At 36.3% G+C, this 20,014-nt stretch overlaps 1 protein-coding gene across 4 annotated transcripts in view; it reads left to right on the top strand.

The window, feature by feature from the left end:
• LOC106083945 (mushroom body large-type Kenyon cell-specific protein 1) overlaps window positions 1–20,014 on the top strand; it is a 490,542-nt gene that overhangs the window by 261,264 nt on the left and 209,264 nt on the right. The gene's annotated exons all lie outside the window — the stretch shown is intronic.

Below are 20,014 nucleotides of genomic sequence, written 5' to 3'. Positions count from 1 at the left end.
ATTTCTAAGGTACATACGTTGTTCGGTAATATTTGCGCGATAAGGAAATATCCATCCCAAAGAAGGTATTTAAATGTGCGAAAACAACAACTCCCATTTTAGTTTATTTACAGCATAATCTGAACCGATTTTCACCAAACTTCTTAGTTTGGAAAGCGTTATGCACAATTTTGGCATAATTGGTCAATAAATTCGCTTGCAGTGGCTCTAGAAATGAAAATCGGGCGATATACATGTATGGCAGCTATATAAAAATCTGGACCGGTTTCTATGAAATTCAATAGTAATACTAAGAGTCATACGAAAATCTTGCTGCTAAATTTCGAAAGAATCGGTTAACAAATGACCACTTTATTGCAATATTTATCAAAATCTGATGAATATATCAATGGGAGCTGTATCTAAATCTCAACCGATTTCGACCAAACTTTACAGATATTGTGGTAGTTGTCAGTAAAAGCACTTGCAGTGGCTGTAGGAGAGAAAATCGGGCGATATATATATATATATATATATATATATATATATATATATATATGAAAGCCATATCTAAATCTGAACCGTTTTCCATTACATCCGCCAGCAATGTTGAGAGTCAAGACAAAATCCTTCTTGCTAAATTTCGAGAGAATCGGTTACCAAATGAACACTTTATTGCAATATTTCTCAAAATCGGACAAACATATATATGGGAGCTATAATTAAACCTGAATCGATTTCGATCAAATTCGTCGTAGAGGGAAGCGTTGTACTAAATTTTGGATGGATTGGTGAATAAATGCTTGCAGTGACTCTAAAAATCGGACATATATATACATGAGAGCTATATCTAAATCTGAACCTATTTTTATAAAATTCACCAGTAATGTCGAGAGTTCTTCCTGCCAAATTTTGAGAGAATCGGCTAAAAAATAACTATTTTATTGCATTATTACTGCAACTCGGCGAACATATATATGGGAGCTATGTTTAAATCTGAACCGATTTTGTCCAATTTCAATAGGCTTTGTCCCTAGCCCGAATACCATGCCTGTACCAAATTTGAAAACGGATGAAAATTGCGACCTATAGTTTGTACACAAATTAACATGACAGACAGTAAAAGAACATAGCTAAAGTGAATTAGAAAGTGACTCTGAGTCGATCGGTATATGTATTAATGGATCTATCTCTCCTCCTTCTAGGTGTTACAAACACATTCGCTAAGTTATAATACCCTGTACCACGGTATTGATGTAGAGTATAAAAATAAAGTTTGTCATCAGTGGCTCGATACAGTCTATTTTTATAACCGCCACTATAAAAATTCAATAGACTACATCAACTCCACAACTTTGTACTACATTCGGTTTTCAGAGAATCTTTTGCCGGCATTTAATGTTTGGTAGCGGCAATCCTAATAATCACAGTAGTGTGTCAATACAAATTGTGTTGTCTGTCGCTTGCCTTATGCTAAATGCGAAATGTGTGTTTCATTGTCTTTTCTTTGAGTCTGTGTGTGTTTGTTTTTTTTTTTTTTTACTTCTTCCTTTTCTCATAGAACATGGCTGGTTGTGGTTAATTGTGAGGCATAGGGGGAAAATTGCACTCTTACTCACTTGTTGTAATTCGGCTTCTTCTTTGCTGTTCTCCTCCTTAGTGTATTTTGGCCCTTGTGTATAGTCGCGTTTGTGTGTGTGTGTGTGTCCGTGTGTGTGCGTGTATATGTGATGTTCTACTAAGCTTTTACTCTTCTCTTTTAAAACGTTGGTGGTGGAGATGTTAGTAATGATGGTGACAAAGGTTGAATATGGTGGTAGCAGCCCTAGTCTGCCGTTGCATCAGAATCCAACACACCACACTCATAGACTCAGGCACAGAGAGAATACTCGCCGCTAGTACTACAGTTAGGGAATTGTTTTGTTGATTTTCGTTCTGTTCTTTGGTTGGGGGTTTCTTGTTTTGGTTGCTGTTTCTCTCTCTTTCTCTATGTTGCATGCCGTTTTAGTTGGTAATGATTACGATGATTATGATGATGATGATGATGGGGTGATGATGGTTTGCTCTTGTATTCAATGGCGCGCGCTGTTTTATTTTTTATTTCAACACGGCAGCGCTTAAAAAACTCAATGGTGCTTAGTCGCTGCGCTGTCAAGCCAGCAGCTGCTTGCAGAATGCAGCTGCAGCAAAGCTTACAAAAAATAATGCAGTTTTTTAACGTTAATGCCTGTCGTGGTCGTTGCCGTTGACGTTGTGGTGTTGTGTTGTGTTTTGTTCGATTCCAGCTACGTTTGTATGGGTGCGTGGTGGTTTTAAGAACAGCAGAATAGAACTTAACTCAGCTGTTGTGTTATGGGCTGCTGACGCGTACTATGTATGCGACGCTGATACGTCACCGTGGACATGAACAGAGTTCTATGTGGAGTGAGTAAGCCTGTGAGTGCATTAATAGCAAAACCATACTGCATGTCGATGTGTTAGTGTGTATGTGTATATTTTTGTGTCAACTGTGTATTGGTTTTGTGGGTTCTGTGTGTGATATAATTTTGCAAATGACTTCGGCGGCGGCAGTCGCATAAACACAACGCATCCGATATGCAACGGAACGCATTTTCGGACGCGGCCCGACTCGATCCGAGTAGCGTCCGATCGCGCCTAACAATTGTAAATAATGGTTTATTAAGCGCTCTTCCTTTGTAACAATTATCATGCATAGGCTTCCAGACATTTGTGGGCGCGTGTGTGACAAGAATAACATTTATATAAAAACAACAAAAAACACACGCATACAGCCAAAGGAATTTTTCATGTGTTATTACATTTTATTAAATTTCTTAAAAAATAAAATACGAATTGTAAAAACCCTAGAAACACAGATGAGAGACCAAAACCGCAAATTCACTAAATTAAAAAACATAAAATAGTGTCAGAGAAAATCAGCACAGAACAGAATTCAAATTCAGAATTAGTTTTGGAGAGTTGGGAGAGCTACGCGACGGACTGACCAGCTCTCAGTTATCGTAGTGATGGCTTAGTTGGAAGAAGGAAAACACGGCTCCACACCATCAAAATATTAACGACTCTTTATCACAACAGCAAAAACAATAACCAATAATGTAATCGTTGTCATGAGTGTGTGTGCGTTTCTGTTGGTCGGTGGTATGGTGCTGCGTTTTTTGCATTGTGTCGTCGTCGTAGTTTTTCCTTTTACATCTCCCGGTTTTTTTTTTTTTTTTTTTGAAATGTGCACGCCATTGTCGTTGTTCTTGCTGCGTTCTGTGCTGTCGTGCGAATGTTTGTGAAATTTTCGCTTACATGCTTTACTTTTCTTCGTCCGCAGTCGGTCGGCTGATAGGTCTGGTCTGGTCTGGTGTGGTGTGCTTTGCCTGCCGTTCGCTCTCTCTCTCTTGCACTGTCACTCCAGGCGCTCGCTCTGTCTGTCTCTCTGCTCGATGTGTTCTGTCCATGTTGAAGTCTGTTCTGAGTGCTGTGTTGTTCTGTTTCAGTGTTTTTTTTTTTTTGCTATTTGTCAAATTTAACGCGTTTTAACGTTATTGCCATGATTCTTTTTTACATCGTTTTCATTTTAGTTCGCAATCGTTGCATTACGCGCTCACTTGCTCGCCGCTAAATACGCTCCAACAACATTACGCGCGTTCTTGTAATAAGACTTGTAACTGCATGCGTTTGTTTTCACCGTTCAGTTCTATATTTTTTGTTTCATTTTTTTTTTTTTTGTTATTATCAATCAAACGATATATCAATTATATGTTCGTTTTTTAAATATTAAAAATATTATTGTCATCATTATTATTATAACAATTCAATTGTTATTGTTGTGTTACGTTTACAGTTTACGTTTATTTTTCATTAACAAAAAATAAAATGAATGAAAATATTTTATTCCCTTTTGAAAAAAAATATGTATATATGAAAATATATGATTATTAATTTATAACAAAATAATAAAGTGTAAATAAATTTTAAAACCAATAGTTTTAAATGGCTAGCGAGCAAAACGCGCGTTTTTGGTAATTAGTTTTGAGTTCGAAAAAAAAATTAATTAAGGGAAAAATATGCTGGTGAATTTGTGTGCATATTTAACCGGACGGCTTAAACTAAGGATGTGGAAGTTTTTTTTTATTTAAATATGTTTTTGTTTTTGGATGAAAAATAAGTAAATATTAAACGAAGTGTAGCCAAAGCCTTAAAAAACACAAATAATAGTTATAAATAACAAACAAACAGAAAAACAAAAAAAATATTACAAGTGTTAAATTTGTGTGACTAAAATTTGTGGTACTCTGATATATATCAATTGAAACAAAAATAAATTAAATAAAATGCCAAAAAAATAACAAAAAACGGGGTGTACGAACGAGTTCAATAAATTATGAGTTTTAACTTTGAAAAATTAAAAAAAAAATTATAAAAATATATATATATAGTGATTTTAATTTTTTCGGCGATATGAAATGAAAACCAAACCAGCATGTTGAGTTTTTTTTTAATATTTTTTTAATATAAAAAATATGTAATAATAAATAAATTAAAAACTAAACTACATTTTTATACGCACTGTAACCAGTATGATAATATTGAATCAAATCTCATTTTTCCAACTTTAAATGCCCATTCCCAAAAAAAAAAAAAATAAAAAAGAATGTCCAACCAAACTAAAATTACATCCTGTTAAAAAAACTGAAACCAGACCCTGATTAAAATATACGTGAAAATATGTTTGACAACCTAGCCATTCAAAAAATATGACATTTGTCCTCTTAACAAAGGAACTATGTATACATTGCATATAAGTGTTAAATAAAATCATCAGTGGTGAAACTACAGGGGTATTTAAGGCCGAATAACAGAAAGCATATGTTGAATACATTTACTATAATTTTCAAGAAATAGTAAACCTTTAATAATAAAAGTTTTCGGTTGCAACAAAAAACAAGTGCCAAGTTCGGCCGGGCCGAATCTCATAAACCCTCGACCATGGATCGCATTTGTCGAGTTCTATGCGCGGTATCTCTTTTTAGGCAAACAAAGAACATTGAATAAAAACTGTTATGTTATTTGAGCTACATCAGGTTATAGCCCGATTCGAACCATAAATAAATGCTGAACATTGTAGAAGTCATTGTGTAATATTTCAGTCCATTCGGATAAGAATTGCGCCTTGTAGGAGTTCAAGAAGCAAAATCGGGAGATGGGTTTATATGGGAGCTGTATCAAACCATAGATCGATTCAGACCATATTACACACGTATGTTGAAGGTCATGAGAGAAGCCGTTGTACAAAATTTCTGCCAAAACGGATGAAAATTGCGCCCTCTAGAGGCTCAAGAAGTCAAGATCCCAGATCGGTTTATATGGCAGCTATTCCAGATTATGAACCATTTTGAATCATACTTAGTACAGTTGTTGGAAGTGACATCAAAACACAACTTGCAAAATTACAGCCAAATCGGATGAGAATTGCGCCCTCTAGAGGCTCAAGAAGTCAAGACCCCAGATCGGTTTATATGGCAGCTATTCCAGATTATAAACCGATTTGAATGATACTTAGAACAGTTGTTGAAGTGACATCAAAACACCTCATGCAAAATTACCGCCAAATCGGATAAAAATTGCGCCCTCTAGAGGCTCAAGAAGTCAAGACCCATGATCGGTTAATATGGCAGCTATATCAAATCATACACCGATTTGAACCATACTAAGCACAGTTGTTGGAAATGATTCCAAAACATCACGTGTAAAATTTAGTAAAATCGGGCAAGAATTGCGCTTTCTATAGCCTCAAGAAGTCAAGACCCAAGATCGGCAGCTATATCAAAACATATACCGATTTGGGCCATTTACGATCCCAACCGACCTACACAAATAGAAAGTGTTTGTGCAAATTTTCTAACGCCTATCTTTACTCCTTCGAATGTTGCATGCTTTCGACAGACAGACGGACAGATGGACTGACGGACAAATCGACGGACGGACGGACATGGATAGATCGACTTAAAATGTCATGAGGATCAAGAATATATCTACTTTATGGGGTCTCAGGCGCATATTTCGAGGTGTTACAAACAGAATGACGAAGAATGTATACCCCCATTCTGCGGTGGACGGTATAAAAATAATAATGAAAAAAACGAGCCCTAAATTACAATTCTTTTGTTATGATAGGTGATTTATAAAATATACCCTGATTTTTAAAAATATACAAAACGATCACCAAACATTTAACAGTGTACGCAGGTCTGCTATCCTATTTTCTGTAGTTTGGTTTGTGTCTACGGAAGAGAAAATATTACTGGAGAATTTAATGGAAATCGGTTCAGATTTAGATTTAGCTCTCATATGTACATCGCCCGATTTTCACTGCATGCTCATTTATTGACCAATTTTCTCAAAATTTTGTACAACGCTTTCCTCGACGACCGTCACAAAGTCTATAAAGTTTGCTCAAAATCGGTTCAGATTTAGACATAGCTGTCATATAAAGGGTGATTTTTTTGAGGTTAGGATTTTCATGCATTAGTATTTGACAGATCACGTGGGATTTCAGACATGGTGTCAAAGAGAAAGATGCTCAGTATGCTTTGACATTTCATCATGAATAGACTTACTAACGAGCAACGCTTGCAAATCATTGAATCTTATTACCAAAATCAGTGTTCGGTTCGAAATGTAGACACAAACCATTATATATATATTTTCGTCCGATTTGCAGTAATGCGGCGAGGTCCATCAAAATTGGTTCAAAATTAGACATTGCTCCAACATTGTACCTATAGGGTAGGTATAGGGTGTTATAAAGTCGGCACCGCTCGCCTTTTGCCTTTCCTTACTGTTTTTTTTTAATATAAGCTGTATTTTAGCCCAATCATTCAAAACATATGTCTTTCAGGGGTTCAAGAAGATAAATCGGAGAATATGCACCTTCTATAATCTCTGACACCAAGTGTGAGGTGTCTCTCACCACTTGATCTTAAGGGATTAAAATAAAGTTTATGTTTTTCAATTCGAAGCAAACAGAAGGTTGGATTTTTTTTAACTTTTTAAACGGCCTTGAATATTTTAGAGTTGAAGATAGTATTCCCTCATATACTAATAGAAAATTCATACCAAACCTGTGTATGCCAATACCATACCGTATTGATAGTGAAGCAACCTCAACTGGTATCAAAACAATACCTCCTGGTATTGATGAAATATAAGGTTATGAGTACCGCTTGGCATTATATTTTTGTAGAACGGGTATTGGTTTTAAAAGCAAAATGTCATTGGCTTTAGTATCAACCCTAGATTGTTTTAATACCATTCTGGTTATCATTTGAAAATTCCAAAACCTAATGTACTAAAACAAATACCATTGAAAACAATTTCATTTTCATTTTATTTCATTTGTTTCTGTTAAACAATTACAAAAAAATTTACAACTTGACCAACCTCGATTTGTTGGTCGCGCGCTAATGGTCTTTGACAGCAGAAAATAATTTATACAGCTATCTTCCTTGGGGTTCCGTTTAATACTAATTTTAACACAATGAACGAGATTTTCGTCTGGTATTGAATTAATACCAAATGGTATTAAACATAATCTGAATAAAATAATACCAGCATGTATTGGTAGACGGTAAAACAGCCTTGAAATATGAATTAAAATTTTGTTCGCTTCGAAAATTTAATCGATAAAGCCTGGTGTCGATACGCGGCGTGGTTGGGAATATAATTGGTCGAAATATGTTCATTCTTCCATTTTCGCACAACTCCATTATGTTTCTATGTTATGATCTGCTGTATTCGTCAAATAAAACAAAAAATACTTATAGGAGTTGTAGTTTTCACACATTTAAATACCTACTTTGGGATGGATATTTCTTTATTATAAGAAATGTATGTGCCTTCGAAATTCTTGTGTGTCTTTTGTTATAATGAGCAAGAGCGTGCTAAGTTCGGCTGGGCCGAATCTTATATACTCTCCACCAACGATCACATCTGTCGAGTTCTTTTCGCAGTATCTCTTTTAAGGCAAACAAAGAATACTGAATAAGGACGGAATAGGAGGAGGAGGTGGAGCTATATAAAGTCATAGTCCGATTCAGGACTCAAAAAGCAAAATCGGGATATCGGTTTATATGGGAGCTGATTCAAGCTATAGATCGATTCAGACCATATGGCTCACGTATGTTGAAGGCAATGGGAGATGCAGTGGTACAAAATTTGTGCCAAACCGGATGAGAATTGCGCTCTCTTGAGACTCAAGAAGTCAAGATCCCAGATCAGTTTATATGGCAGCTATATCAGGTTATGTACCGATTTGCGTCATACTCATCACAGATTTGAACAGGGGCAAACGTCTCATATATCAATGAGTGCAGTCCGATTCAAGTTTAAGCTCAATGATAAGGGGCCTCCTTTTTATAGCCGAGTCCAAACGGCGTGACGCTGTGCGACATCTCTTTTGAGAGAAGTTTTACATGGCATAGTTCATTACAAATGTTGCCAGCATTAGGAGGGGAAAACCACCGCTGACAATTTTTTCTGATGGTCTCGCCAGGATTCGAACCCAGGCGTTCAGAGTCATAGACGGACATGCTAACCTCTGCGCTACGGTGGCCTCCAAGTTTGCCCCTGTTCCTTAGTGCAATGTTCATGGGCAAAATTTGCATTTGCATCACAGTTTTTGGAAGTCATATCAAAACACTGCATGCAAAATTTTAGCCAAATCGGATGAGAATTGCGCAGAGGCTCAATAAGTTAAGATCCAAGATCGGTTTATATGTCACTTATACAAGGTTATGGACCGATTTGGACCATATTTCGCACAAGTGTTGGAAGCGGTACCAAAACACCACGTGCAAAATTTCAGTCAAATCGAATAAGAATTTCGCCTTCTAAAAGCTCAAGAAGTCAAGACCCAAGATCCATTTATATGGAAGCTATATCAGGTTATGAACCGATTTGAACCATACTAAGCACAGTTGTTAAAAGTGATATCAAAACACTACGTGCAAATTTCAGTCAAATCGGGCAAGAATTGCGCCGTCTAGAGGTTCAAGAAGTCAAGACCCAAGATCGGTTTAAATGGCAGGTATATCAAAACATGAACCGATTTAGCCCATTTACAATCCCCACAGACTTACACTAACAAGAAGTATTTGTGCAAGTTTTCAAGTGGCTCGCTTTATTCCTTCAAAAGTTAGCGTGCTTTCGACAGACAGACGGACGGACGGACGGACATGGCTAGTTCGACTTATATATACACTTTATGGGGTCTTAGACGCCTATTTTGAGGTGGTACAAACAGAATAACGAGATTAGTATACCCCCATCCTATGGTGGAGGGTATAAAAAATTTCACTTTCTAAGTTCACCATCCGAATTCGATGGGGCTGCTCTTTGCTTAGTCAAAACTAAAAAGGAAAAACTGATATGTTTGAGAATGTGTGTATACCAGTGACGAGCACACAATTCCAATTATTTGCAAACCCATTGGCTTGCTTGGAATTATTTTCTTGTATACAGTGTTTGTTGTTGTAGCAATGTGTTGTGTTGTCTTTGTTTCGTCTGCTTGGTTCTGTTAAATAACCGAACTCTGTGACTAGGTAGAGTGTGTGCAGACGTATTTGATTCTGAGTAGAGCGGGTCTGGCTGGGCAGTTAAACAGGTGACGTGTGGTCCCAGATCATAGTAGGGACACATATCCTGCATGTTAGCTTCAATCCTTGCTCTGTAAAAGTTGAAGCGGCTGCATCGGCCGGATTGCAATTAAGCCAGAACTACTCTCTTTTGTCGGGGCCATTTCTTTAGGTGCAATGCGTGGCGGACATCTTTCAAGGACACAATCTCGTTCAATAGTTTGAGCGTTTATATACTGGTCTATACGCTCAAATACTCACCATTTCTCTTTAGAAGGAGAGACATAAGAGAATAATTATTGGTCTGGTAAACGACTGGAGGCCACCATAGCGCAGAGGTTAGCATGTCCGCCTACGACGCTGAACGCCTGGGTTTAAATTCTGGCGAGACCATCAGAAAAAATTTTCAGCGGTAGTTTTTCCCCTCCTAATGCTGGCAACATTTGTGAGGTACTATGCCATATAAAACTTCTCTCCAAAGAGGTGTCACACTGCGACACGCCGTTCGGACTCGGCTATAAAAAGAAGGCCCCTTATCACTGAGCTTAAACTTGAATCGGACTGCACTCATTGATATGTGAGAAGTTTGCCCCTGTTCCTTAGTGGAATGTTCATGCAATTTGCTGGTAAACGACTAATCGTTTACCGCTTTTATTAAATAGTTTTTGGTTTTACAATAAAAAAAAGTCCTTTTATCGTAGGCGAAGCTGCTAACGGGTTTACAATGAACAAAACAAACAATGGCCGACGAAGATGGTCGCATAGCTTTTAGTTTTTTGTTTGTATTTTTGTTCTCAACATTTTTATTTTTCTGAAAATGCCCACCAAAGGATGGGCGAAATATTAAAAACCAAATGAAAATTTAAATAAAAACAATGACCTTCAGCTTGAAGAAAAATAACTATTTAAATATATTAAGAAAGGTCGCATACAAACACATAGCGAATCAAAATTAGTTACGTTCATTAAAGATGCGTTTGTTATGTTGAAGCCAAACGTAACATTGTTACAATAAAGGAAAAATTCCGTCAAAAAAGTACTTTGTTTGTCGTAAAGATATTTCAAACCTTTTATTTGTTGGCGTATAGATTTAGCTGCCATGTAAACCGATTTGACTTCCCTAACAACTTTTATTCGATTAAGAAGCAATTATGCAGCATATTTTCTCCAATATCCACTTCAAGAATCGTTGAAATCGGTCTAAAGCCTGATATAGCTTCCATTAAGGCCGATATCAAGTTGTGTCTTATTAAGCCCTAATAGGCACAATTGTAAGCCGAATTACTTCAATTTGGTGTGCTGACTTTGTGATTTCTCAAAAACCATGACAAGTATCTTTTGAATGGGATTATACCCTGATAAACTGATTTCAGGGATTTGAGTTCTTTAACCACTAAAGGTCGCAAAATGAATATAAAAAAAATCATTTGAACTTATTTATAAAAGTTATAGTTATACGTCATTCAATTCGGCTTATAATTAGAAATCATTTAGAATACTTCACAATGACGACAAACAACAGAAATAGGAATCACATATGTACATGGGAGAGCTTAGCTAGCCATATATGCGGGAACAAAATTAGACAACATTATAAGACAAATTTTATCTCCCATCAATAAAATTTGACCGATTCAAGATCATGCTAATAAAAATTTTCAGAAATAAAATATGGATGTTCCGACGGTATAACAATAATCGTTAATTTTTTTTTATTTTATTATAAAAGCCCATTCTTTAAAACTGGATGTATACACATTTGTAAACAAAATAATATATTAGCATATTTATTACAATTTAACTACAACATAAAAACTACAACTATTTCGTTTAAATGGAAAAATGAATTCAACCGCAATCTGAATGAATGATTAAGTTTTATTTATAAAAGAATTCCCAATTTATATGTTGAATGATTGCTGAAGAATTTGTATCAACTCACTGAAGTTCTCATATGAAAATCCCTTTAATAACGGCAGAAGAGTGAACACTTTTATATATACATATATGCTAAAACCACATACAAGTGCAAAAAAACAGAACAAAAAAATTATTGTAAAAAACAGGGGTAAACCCCTCCATACGATATTGGACTATGACTTTGTTCTTAAATCTAAAATAATTCGGATAAACAAAAACAAATTCAAAACAATGACAATGTCTAACCAAAAACTAACCGCAATGTCTTAGTAATGCAACTATTTATAAATGAATATTTTATAGCGAGACACAGTTGAAATTTAACCAAATCAAATATCAAATAAATCCACAATCCAAACTCGAGCATCAAGTGACAAGCTCACAATGTTTCACATTTCAAGTGTTGCTTCAAAAGATGGTGTAATGAAATAATGAAATAAAATAACTTAAATGAAAAACAAAACAGAATAAAAGCATTTTTCAAAAAATTATCGACAAAATTCTAAAATCAAAATGACAAATAGTTAATAATTAAAACAAAAAAAAAAAAAAAAACTTTGAAGAGAGTTTTACTTAAACAAACAATCAAGTGTAGTGACTTATTTTTTTATGTGTTCATGATTTTCATTAACTTAAAGTTATTATTTTTTATGAACATAAAAAATTAAATTTACAAAATATCTCGTCTTCACCTGCATATACAAGTACCCATGGATGGCTAACATTGCTAAGAAAGGTTAAAAGTTGTATGTAAAAACTAATAAAATTTCGTTTATCGATCACTTTGAATAAGTGTTCATTTCAGCAATTGATTAATGTTGAAACCTACAGTAAAATTAAGAAGTGCTCAATGATAAAAATAGCTCAAAGGGTTTTAGAATTCAAATCTTCAGATACAACCATATTTTGGTTCTGTTCACAATCACCCCAGACTTTATCTGTAGCATGATAAGGTCTGGTGTGAGTAAAATAGCATTAAGTTCGGCCGGGCCCAACTTTGGATACCCACCACCTCGGGTTAGATATCCACCGCCCAGAAGCCTTAAGGTAGATCAACATGATCGAGATCGTGAGGTTCAGCGCTACAAGAGAGAACCTTTAGATATAGCGGCATATCAAGCAGGTCTAAGCAACATTCATGCAGACACAGTAGCAGATGCGGTAATTGGCTACCGCGTGAATGTAGTCCTTGGAGAACGACCGCCTCCCATTGCACCTGAAGAAATCGACCTCTCCCGGCAAACCAGAGTAGTTCTGACTCAATTACGTTCCGGCAGATGCAGCCGCTTCATCTCCTACAGAGCAAGGATTGATGCCGATGTGCAAGATGTATGTCCCGATTGTAACCAGGGACCGCACGATACACGTCACCTGTTTAACTGCCCGGCCAGACTCACTCGACTCAGACCCAGATACCTGTGGAGTGCTCTAATATATATGTCACTATTCAATTTGGTTAAACAAAATATCGGTCTTTTCGGCAGATATATCCAATTATGAACCGATCTGAACCATATTAAGGTCGGATATCGTGAGGCTCAGAAAAACTCACTGTTTCAAATTTCAGCCAAAACGGATAATAACTAAAGCATTTATGGGCTTCAGTCCCCTTTTTGGCAGATCGGTCTATATGGCAGCTATATCTAAATATCGTCCGATCAGAACCACTTTTAGGTCGGATGTTGGGAGGTCTTAACCTACTCACTGTTTGAAATTTCAGCGAAATCGGGTAAAAAATAAAGCTTTTATTGGCTTCAGACCACTTATCGGTCTTATCCGACCAAAAGTTATTCTCTTGTGTCTCTAAGACTAGAGCGAAAGGATGAGTATTTGGGAGTATAGGCCAGTATATAAACGCTCAAACTATTGCACGTGATTGTGTCCTTGGAAGACGACCTCCACCTATTGTACCTAAAGAAATGGCTCCGACAAAACAGAGTAGTTCTATCTCAATTGCGATCCGGCAGATGCTGCCGCCTCAACTCCTATAGAGAAAGGATTGAAGCCAACATGCAGGATATGTGTCCCTTTTATGATCTGGGACCACACGTCCATTCTGACAACATGACCTAGCCATCGCAGCCGTTGTATTTTGATGCGTATAACTATGCTATCGTCGTCATACAGCTGATACAACTCGTGGTTCATACGTCACCTATATTCTCCATTAACGCAAACTGTTCCATATATTTTACAAAGAATCTTTCTCTCAAATACTCCAAGTACTGCCTCATCTGCTTTCACAAGTACCCATGCTTCAGAACCATACAACAGCACGGGTATAACAAACAAATTCACTAAGTTATAGTGAATTTGAAAATTGAATTTGTTTGCTTCAAAGGTTACCAAAATTTTAATGTAACAACAGCAGACATTGTTTGCTGATATTAGCACACTTTTTTGCTGGGTGTATATATTCGGCAATAATAGGTTAAGTGGTAAATGTAAACAATTTCGTTTAAAGCGCCTTAATTAACTGTGACTCCTCACCATTTTCTGACAACTTCAGACATGTCCTAACTGCTAACAACTCATAAATTTAATACCTTTCCTTCATAAGAGTGTTTAAAAGCTGGTTTTTTCCAAAATAGAGTTCACCGATCAGTTACCCGTCTGCCTAAAATACGTAGTGATAAACTATGTTACAGCACTCTTCATTAATTTCAAATGTTGTACCTATAAATCTGTAATTTTCATTAAACCCTGCAAAAAGGGTTTTTTTTTTGTGGAACATGCAACTTCAAATTAATTCTCCTTTTTTTTGCAAGCGTCTGCAAAATGGGGATAACTTTTTTCCCACTTACTCCTAGGTTCCTGCAATTTTTTGGCTAGTGAACTTTAATTTCAATACACTTTGGACAATTTGTATTTTTTTCACTGCAAGTTCATTCCAACTTCCTGCTGAGAAGAATATCAGGAAAAAAACGCATTAATTCACAAAATGTCTAGCAGTCTAGCGAACCTGAAGGCCAAAAATAAAAGCATAAATGAAGAAAAAACTTCAACAAATTTCAATTAGAAAAAATTTAACCATCCTCTATCCTCCGCCCACACTTGGTGAGAAACCGAAAAATTTACCAAACGCCATTATAAGAGGAGGAAAAAAATCCGGTGCTAACAAAAGTTCTGGCCAAAATTATTCGTTGTTGTTTTTTTTTTTGTGAGTCTTTATTTTAATTTTTACGAATTGGGGTTTTTTTCATTTTTTACAACGAATTTTATACACCTTCTTTATCAGCATTTTTGTCCATCTCGTCTATTCATCCTTCAGTACTGGCTGAAGTTCTTAACTAAACTTTGCCGTCGGGATTTCCGCAACTATTATGGCTGATGAAAAAAAAAAAAGATGCCATAGAGCAGAAAAAAGAACAAGAAATCAAACACACACAGCTGAATGAAAAAAGCGTAATGAAAAAAATTAACAGACATTTTTTTATAGCATCATAAGAAAACAAAGGCGAGCCTTATGTGCATTGGGTACTGCAACAAAGAAGGATATAGCTCTAGAGTACAGACGTCTTGTCATATTTATACTTAAACTAATAAAATCGAAATTGTTTTCCGATAAAGTGAATTAAGCAACTGTCTAGAGTTTTAATATGAACAAAACGTTTTACATTTTTTTCCCACGAACATCAAACTAGAAAAAGGGGAGATTTAAAGTCTTCTTTTATCACTCTAAGTAATGCCCGATGCAAATTTTGAGTTATATGTTAAAAAGACTCTTTTTTTAACAACTGATTTTATTAAAAAGGATGGAGTTCAAGCATATTGGCTTGAAAATTACCATCGACTATTGTTGGCGAACTCAAACACCTCAAAGTGAACAAAATATTTGTGTGTCGTTATAACGATACTGGTACTGGTGCCAAAAGCCATGGTGCTGGTCCAAAGAACTGCAAATAATGAGTGAAGGCATGCAATGCAAATTTGTCCATGAACATTCCACTAAGGAACTGGGGCAAACTTCTCACATGTCAATGAGTGCTGTCCGATTCAATTTTAAGCTCAATGATAAGGGGCCTCCTTTTTATAGCCGAGTCTGAACGGCGTGCTGCAGAGCGACACCTCTTTCAGGAGAAGTTTTTACATGGCAATGTACCTCACTAATGTCGCCAGCATAGGAGGGGATAACCACCGCTGAAAATTTTTCTGATATTTCCGCCAGGTTTCGAACCCATGCGTTCAGCGTCATCGGCGGACATGTCAACTTCTGCACTACGGTGGCCTCAGAGTGAAGGTATGAATTCAACGAAATCTAGGTAAGGTTAGGTAGGTGTTAGTGGCAGTCTGCAATAAGAATCATTTAGACATTTTCGTCTATGGCTATTCAACATGAACATCAGAGAGAGGGAGATAGAGGGTGACTTCTAGTTCTTACACTTCAACCTTCCAAATTACTTTAAAAAGCCCAACAACGCGATTGTTCCCACGTGTTTAAATCACGCTACAGTCTTCAAAAATAGAGATATTGAACTGAAACTTTGCACGGATTCTTTTTTTGTCCATAAGTAGGTTAAGTTCAAAGATGGGCTATATCGGAATATATCTTGATATTGCCCCCATATAGACCGGTCTTCTAATTTAGGGTCTTAGGCCCATAAAAGACACATTTTTTATCCGATTTTGCTGAATGATGGGCCCTTCGACATCCCTCGACCAGATCGGTCCAGATTTGGATATAGCTGCCATATAGACCGATCCTCCGATTTAAGGTCTTAGGTCCACATTTATTATCCCATTTTTGTCAAATTTGGGACAGTGAGTTGTGTTAGACCCTTCGACATATTTCGTCAATTTGGCTCAGATCGGTCCTGATTTGGATATAGCTGCCATATAGACCGATCCGCCGATTAAGGGTCTTAGGCCAATAAAAGCCACATTTATTATCCGATTTTGCTCAAATTTGGGACAGTGAGTTAAGTTAAGCCCCTTGATATACTTCTGCAATATGGCACAGATCGGTCCAGATTTGGATATAGCTGCCTCATAGACCGATCTCTCGGTTTTAGGTTTTGGGGCCATAAAAGGCGCATTTATTGTCCGATGTCGCCGAAATTTCGGACAGTGAATTGTGTAAGGCCCTTCGACACCCTTCTTCAATTTAGCTCAGATCGGTCCAGATTTGAATATAGCTACCATATGGATCGATCTCTCGATTTAATGTTTTGGGCCCATAAAAGGGCCGATGTTGCCGAAATTTGGGACAGAGAGCTAAGTTAAGCCCCCCCCCCCCACATATTTCTGCAATTTGGTCTATATTGATCAAGATTTGCATATAGCTGCCATATAGACCGATATCTCGATTTAAAGTCTTGGCCCCAAAAAAGGCGTATTTATATAGTCCAATTTCATTGAAATCTGACACAGTGACTTATGTTAGGCTTTTCGACATCCATATTGTATATGGTTCAGATCGGTTTATTTTTAGATATAGCTACTAAAAAGACCAATCTATTGTTATAAAAAATTAAAAAATGACTTGTACTTATTTGTATTTGGTCCAAATCGGAACATATTTCGTTATAACTGCTATGGGACATAAGGTGTGCAATTGTCACCGGATTTTGATGAAAGGTGGTTTACATATATATCCGAGGTGGTGGGTATCCAAAGTTCGGCCCGGCCGATCTTTACGCCCTTTTACTTGTTTTATAATCCTTTTTGACAATTGTTTGGGCGAAAAGTCCAAGTCAGTACAAGGCTTAAAGTAGAACTCCTTCTGCTTACTAGAGCGGGACACACACACAACAGATGTTCTATTATCTCTTCTTCATCCACACAGCATTTACAGTTTCTGTAGAAATCGCTACTTTGAACCATGTAGTCTATCAGCATGTTTTCCGATGAGGCAGTGACCTATCATGACGGACACAATGATTTAGAGCTCTCTTCTGGCCAAAGCCAACAAAGCGGTAGACCTCTGTCAAGTCCATATTGGGCCACTTAATTTGAGAATTTTAACAACCGTCACATTAGAGCGAACAACAAGCCGATTGATGACTTAGGTGTATGTCCATAGTGGCATGGGACGGATTAATATCCTACACCACTACTGTGGTACAGGGTATTATAACTTAGTGAATTGATTTGTAACACCCAAAAGGTAGAGAGATAGACCCATTGATAAGTATACCGATCGATTTAGAATCACTTTCCGATTCGATATAGCTATGTCCGTCTGTCTGTCAATGTTTATTTGTGTACAAACTGCAGATCGCAATTTTCATCCTATCGTCTTCAAATATGGTATGGGCATGTTTTTCGGCCCAGAGACGAAGCCTGTTGAAATTGAAAAAAAAATCGGTTCAGATTTGGATATAGCTGTCATATATATGTTTATCCGATTTGCATTAATAACGCAATAAAATGGTTATTTGTTAACCGATTTTCTCGAAATTCGGCAGAAAGGATTTTTTTTAGATTCCCGATATTATGGGTGAATTTCAAAGAAATCGGTTCAGATTTTGATAATGCAAAAAAAATGGTCATTTGTTATCCGATTCTCTCGAAATTTGACAGGAAGGATTTTCTCTTGATTCTCGACATTTTTGATGAATTTTATGTAAATCGGTTCAGATTTAGATATAGCTCTCATATATATATATATATATCGCCCGATTTTCACTCCTAGAGCCACTGCAAGCATATTTATTGACCAATCTTCTTAAAATTTGTAAACAACACTTTCCTCGACGACTTCCACAATGTCTATAATGTTTGCTCAAAATCGGTTCAGATTTAAACTTAGTTCTCATATATATATTCTCGTCCGATTTGCAGTAATACTGCATTAAAATGATCATTTGTTAACCGATTTTTTCGAAATTCGGCGTGAAGGATTTTCTTATGACTCTTGACATTACGAATTTATTTCATAGAAATCGGTTCAGATTTGAATATAGCTCCCATATATGTGTTCGTCCAATTTGCAGTAATAATGCAAAAAGATGGTCATTTGTTACCCGATTCTTTCGAAATTCGGCAGGAAGGATTTTCTCTTGCTTCTCGACATTACTGGTGAATTTCATGGAAATCGGTTCAGATTTAGATATAGCTCTCATATATATATATATAGCCCGATTTTCACTCCTAGAGTCACTGCAAGAGCATTTTTTGACCAATCTTGCAAAAATTTTGCATTAAAGCTTTTCTCGACGAGTATCACTTTATCAAATTTTCGATAATTTGCAATAATGTGTCATTTGTGAACCGAAGTTTGAACATATTTGCTCGAAATGTTATACGGATTATACCCATCTGAAAACATCCGGCGAGGTTCATCAAAATTGATTCACAATTACACATAGCTCCCACTTTGTACCTACAGGATAGGTGTAAGGTATTATAAAGTCGGCACCGCCCAACTTTTGCCTGTCCTTACTGGTTTAAATCTTCAATTAGTCAGGGGGACAATCACATGTTTGTGACAAATAAAAAATACTCTTTCGGTTATGAACATTTAATATTTTGGTAGATTTTATAAGCTAAAATAGAAATGATATTAAAATTCCATTGCTTTAGACAATTGTCTTATGCTTTCTATATAAAGGATAGTATAGCAAAAAAGCCTTTAAAAGTCGGCAAAAGTATGGTGTTGCTAGAAGCATTTGACTGGCTATCCGCATCCCGATTTCATTTTTGACCAAGAAAAATCATCAGCGGACAATGGCAAATGGATCATGGTGCTCTACATACCATCCCAACTGGAGTAGGATGTAAAGCACACATCTGAATTTGAACAGGCTCTTTAAGACGACTAGCAATGTTTGCTAAAACAACAGTAATGTCAATTTTCAGCAGAATAATACTGCTGCTTTAGCAAACTTATTTGTTGTTTTGAATAACTTATTTCGGTGAATGTAGGTTATAAAGATCCATGGGGACTTCAATGATCTCTAATAACCCTTTTTGAGTTTTTTGCCTATAAAATCATGGAAAGATTTGACAACTGAGCTTTTGCTTGTTAATGAAGTGTCTAGGTTTCAACCACTGGTCAGTGAAGGCTTAAATTAAGATTAGCTTTAACTTCATCTAACATTTGCATGGACATTGAGACTGACAAACATGTCCAAATCAGAAAGGATTTCTAAGCCGATCATTGTATCTCGTAGCAATGAACCTATCAAATACACAATTTGTGACATTTATACTCAATACTAAGATACAAGACCAAATGTTATGGTGTGAATCGCATAACTGTGTGTTGCCTTCAAAATTATATACTAGAAATAAAAATAAACCAAAAAAATAGCCAAAAATTTACAACCAACGCTGTTTGTGGGAGTTGCTAAGACGTGATACTTTGTTAATTTAATTTTACAATTTACGCTACAAGTTTTTACGCATCAACTAGCCCATAAAACAAAGTTCCGTGTAACATAAGCAAAAAACCAGACATACAAAATTGACAATTGCTGATTTTTCGTTTTTAATTTTCTAGTTTTTTTTTTTTTTTTTTTTTGGTTAAT

This window comes from Stomoxys calcitrans, chromosome 2 (genome assembly GCF_963082655.1).
Source record: "Stomoxys calcitrans chromosome 2, idStoCalc2.1, whole genome shotgun sequence".
NCBI classification, from domain to species: Eukaryota; Metazoa; Arthropoda; class Insecta; order Diptera; family Muscidae; genus Stomoxys; species Stomoxys calcitrans.
This window is presented reverse-complemented; position numbering and strand designations above follow the sequence as displayed.